General features: G+C 47.3%; 1 pseudogene; it reads left to right on the forward strand.

The window, feature by feature from the left end:
* The first annotated feature begins 2512 nt into the window (after positions 1-2512).
* LOC136643499 (5S ribosomal RNA) lies at positions 2513-2632 on the forward strand (annotated as a pseudogene).
* The last annotated feature ends 2432 nt before the right edge of the window (positions 2633-5064 follow it).

Here is a 5064-nt window from a genome sequence, read left to right on the forward strand (position 1 = left end):
AGTTGATTAATTGATCAATTAAATGGGCATAAATTTGAAAATGAGTAAAAGCAATAGCTCTGCAACAAAATACATACTTGCTATTTTTTAAAATTGTAAATGGTGCATGCACCCGGGAAAAAAGGATGTCTTTTACATAGGGCAATTGCTATCTGCAGTTCTTTTAAGTATGATAGACAGATTTTGGAATGGTGGCATGATTTAGGAAGCAACGTACACTGGGGGAAGCGTCTGCTTGGCACTCTGAACGCAGGCATCAGAGGTTGGTCAGGTCAAGCATTGGTTGAGGTCCCACATACTTCTGAGGGTTCATACAGCCTTTTCCTGACCACCCCAAATCCACTTGTGTTGCATTCTGGATTTTTGTAGCTCTGGGGTGTGTGTGGCAGCACACATGCTTTGTGCATACTCACAGGGGCCCCCACACCCACCCTTGTCTGAGGGCCTAGAGCACTCTGGTGTCGCTGATTCACCCAGAAGCAACTGTTGCAGATACACAGAGCAGCAGTCCCTTGTAATAATTGCTCTGACAGAGGCTTTCCCGACTGTGTGTTCCGGGGTACAGCATCAAAGACTACGGCAGCTCTTCCCTGTGTGTGTTGCAGTGCTTTATGGTACGGCTGCATTGGTGCAGCTGGTGGGGGATATGATTGGGGCCTAAAGGACGTTAGTGCCATACACGCTAATGGACCATTGCCCTGCCCCACTTCGTGCAGCTAGGCTGAGGGGTGTGCTCTCATTGGACTGCGCTGTCTTTAGGGCAGGGATTGAGCTCGCGTGGGTGATTTTTGCCTGCCAGAGCTCAGTCCGGGAGCCGACGCAACCCTCCCTTGATGCAGTCCGAGACTAGCTGGTCACTTTTACAGGGTTGGGTAGGAATTTTTTGCTGTTTACCCTTATTGACCAGTTTCTTCACCTATCCCAGGCTGTTGTTCTGGGGAGGATTGCTGTCAGGAACCCCCTTTATAATTGGTCACTTTGCATGAGGCATGCGGAGCAGGGTAGGTAGGACAACTAAGTGTCCGTGCAGGACAGCAAGGTCAGAGGGTGAGACAGAACTGCTCACATGATGCTTGGCTGGCTTGATGAGGCAGGCTGACAAACCCCTTGACTGGTCCACTAGGTTTGTGTGAGGCCTGAGGCCAAGTGGTCCTGCTACCTGAGGCCAAGTGGTCCTGCTGCCCTGCCCCTTCAGGGGTGGCGTTGAAAGGTTGCACCCAGTCAAAGTACTGAGGACAGACTGAGTCAGTTGGTTCGCCCTTGAGCCCTGGGGGCGGTAGATGGCTAGGTCCTTTCCCCCCAATTTTAGCCCACATGTTGGGTGGGCTAGCCCCCCTTTTCCTCATCTAGCCCTGCTACATTTGTTGTTGTTATTATTAACAGTATTTATATACAGCTTTTCAATAAAAAGCTCACAAAGTGGTTTACAGAGAAAAATCAAACGGCTCCCATCCTAAAAGATCTAAAGAGATATAAAAGAACACCAGCAGACAGCCACTAGAAAAGACACTGCTGGGATGAGCTGGGCCAGTTACAGCCCAATCCTATCCACACTTTCCTGGGAGTAAGCCCTACTGACTGTAATGAGACTTACTTCTGAGTAGACATGCATAGGATTGGGCTCTTACCCCTGCACCCACTTGAAAAAATACCTCTTACCCAATTAGCAGGGGTATTTTTTTGTTATTAAATAAAGTGGCCCTGCTATATCCCAAAAACCTGCCATCTGGTGTCTTTATTGGAGGGGTGCTGGGGTAAATGTTTGTTTTCTATTTAATGTTAAGGGATTTTTTGGAGGGGGGAGGGCTTTACACACACACACACACACACACACACACACACACACACACAGGGCACAATCCTAACCAACGCAGCCCCAAGGTAAGGTAATAAACATGCCCTTACCTTGAGAGGCCCCCTTGACTGCTTCCCCACTGCAGGATGCAGTGCATGCTGCACTGGCAGGGCTATGTCAGTGCTGGAAAGTTGGTTAGGATTGAGCCCCAAAACACTAATCACACCTTTATCAAAATGTAGTAGACTGACATTGAGACTTGCTTCTGTGCCTCACCATGTGCAGATCTAAATACACAAGAACGGGTGAATGGATCCAATTCCGTCATCCTCCTCGCTCCCAATTTGAAGTATACAGCAGTTAACTTTTCTCAGTGCCCTGCTTGAAAAAATCAGACTGCATTTTCTAATTATGTTGTTTACCCAGTTGGGATGAGTCTGTTCTCTTGCCAGTCCTACCCTTTGCTTGTTCTGCGAGTGGCACATATGCTATCAAAGGAGAGTTGACGGGAGCAACAGCATCTGGGGGAGAAGGACTTGTATGTAATGCCACAGAGTTGCTTTGATATGAAGTGCTGTACAGACGCTTCTCCCTGCTTTAACTTCATGCATCAGCTTCAAAGATTCCACTTGGAATAACACTGCAGAATAGAGTTGTCAGTGTTCTGTCTCCTGTACCCATGAGTTCAGAATGCAGAATAGATGCATATAATTTCTCTCCTGCAGCAACTGTTACCCTGCACATACCGGATCTCATCTGATCTTGGAAGCTAAGCAGGGTCAGGCCTGGTTAGTACTTGGATGGGAGACCGCCTGGGAATACCGGGTGCTGTAGGCTTATACCATAGTCTCTCGAGACTGAAGGTTGCCAACCATTTTTGAGCCCAATATGGTCTTTGCTCTTTAAAAATCTATAATGGGTAGAAGGAAGGCACACAACTGCTTAATCCTATGCATGACTACTCAGAAGTTTGATTGCGTTCAGTGGACCTCACTCCCAGGAAAGTGTGTGTGTGATGTAATGTCACAGTTCCTTTGATATAAAGTGCTGAACAGGCGCTTCTCCCTGCTTTAAAAATAATCACAATCGAACAGTGGTTCCCAAACTTACTGGGTTCATAGTGCCCTTCACAGGGGCACCATGTGGCGCCCCATGGCCTCTTCTTCCTGGCTCGCTAGCTGACAATGCACAAAATCTTATGCTATTCACGTGAGATCTTGTGAGGATAGCTATTTGCGTGAGATTTCACGTGATGTCAGCCTGACGAGCTGGGAAGAAGAGGCCATGCAGCACGGTGCGATGTACATATGGGTGTGCTTTGGGAACCTATGCAGTAGAATATTTACCTCAAAACCAAAAGGCCAAATGACACATTACGACAAATGGGAAATGTGCCCTGTGTTATGAAGGTGGTGGTTTGTAAATTGTGAGTCCGGAGGGGTTAAATTGTATGGGTGGAGCTTTAGCTTTGCCCCTGCCATGGTTCTACTCCTGATCGCAGCCCCTCTAGTGCTTTGCTTAAATGGGATTGCAGCCCCTCTAATGCTTTGCTGAAACCCTTCCACTGAAAGCCAATAAGAGGATTCTTTCTGCGATAGAAATACACCCAATAAAAATAGGCTGCATTTGGGATTGGAACAGTGTCAGGGGTAAAGTGCTAAAGCCTCCTAGTCCTCTCCCCACCCCAGTCAATGTTTCATCCTCTTTTGGCTTCCCCCAGACATGCTATTGACAAAAAACAAGGCCTAAACAGCACAACAGAGGGCCACGTTACGCATTTCAGACATCTAGTTTGGCCCCAATATTCGCAGGTTGGGGATTCTGCTAGACTCACAGCTCCTCCTGGATGTCCAGGTGTCGGCTGTGGCCAGGAGCGCCTTTGCCCAGCTTCGGCTGGTGCGCCAGTTGCAGTCGTACCTGTCTCAGGCAGATCTGGCCATGGTGGTCCATGCCATGGTGACATCAAGATTACATTGTTGTAAGGTGCTCTCCATGGGGCTGCCCCTGAAGATGGTCCAGAAACTACAGCTACTGCAGAATGCGGCAGCTCAGGTACTTGCTGGGGGTTGGCAGTTTGACTCTGTCACGCTGTTACTCCAGTGACTGCACTGGCTGCCCATTCGTTTCCGGGCTGAATTCAAGGTGCTGGTTATGACTTTTAAAGCCCTAAACGACTTGGGACCAGCATATTTTGGAGACCACCTTCTTCCGTATAGTCCAGTCCATTCTCAGAGGTCATCAGAAGGGGCCTGTTGGCTGTGCCATCATTGAAAGTGGTGAAGGGGATGGCGACCAGAAACAGGGCCTTCTCGGTGGTGGCACCTGCACTATGGAATTCCCTCCCCTTTGAATTGAGGACAGCTTCCTCGTTATTAGCTTTCTGGCAGGGCCTAAAGATTTTTTTATTTAGGAAAGCCTTCGAGGCCTTATAAGGGCTGCTTTTATAAATTATGTCTTTTACTGTGTGCTTTTAATCTGCTGCTGTTATGTAGTTTATCTTGTTTTAATTGTTTTTAATTGTTTTTTTATTTTTAATGTTTATTTGTATTTTACTTTGTTTGTATTTTAAATTTGATTGTTAGCCACCTTGGGTGCCATTTGGGGAGAAAGGTATGATACAAATCAAATAAATAAAAATAAATAAATAATATTCAGATAGGTGTGATTATGTGATTGCATCCCATACAGCTCACTCTGGGTCAAGCATGAATTTCCACATCACTTCGTGCTACTTGTCCCATGAGCTATCTAGTTTTGTGACAGCAACTGTTACCGTGCACATGCCTGATCTTGTCTGATCTTGGAAGCTAAGCAGGGTCAGGTCTGGTTAGTACTTGGATGGGAGACCGCCTGGGAATACCGGGTGCTGTAGGCTTATACCATAGTCTTTCAAGACTGAAGGTTGCCAAACACATATCTAGTTTTGTACAACGTTGGGATGGAGTAGAGCTGGAGTCCTTGGAATTGGCTGGCACACTGCAAAAGGAACCAACAAACCAGAGCCTTGGCATTGCTGGGGGTGGAGCGCTGAACTTGGTTTTTTTAAATTTAATTTAACGCTACTGATGTCAATAAAGTGCTTCAGAGAATTCTCCATAATCCAGTGGTTCTGAAACTGGGGTGTTGTGACATCCCAGCCTGAGAGCCCTGTCCCCTGTCCCCTTAAAGGGCAGGGAAAAGGGGAAGGCAGCGATGCGATCCCCAGGATCACACTGCTTTGGGGGCAGGGGGGCTTTTTTGAACACATCTTTCGAACACCTGCCAGGGTT

Source organism: Tiliqua scincoides, chromosome 2 (assembly GCF_035046505.1).
Source record: "Tiliqua scincoides isolate rTilSci1 chromosome 2, rTilSci1.hap2, whole genome shotgun sequence".
NCBI classification, from domain to species: Eukaryota; Metazoa; Chordata; class Lepidosauria; order Squamata; family Scincidae; genus Tiliqua; species Tiliqua scincoides.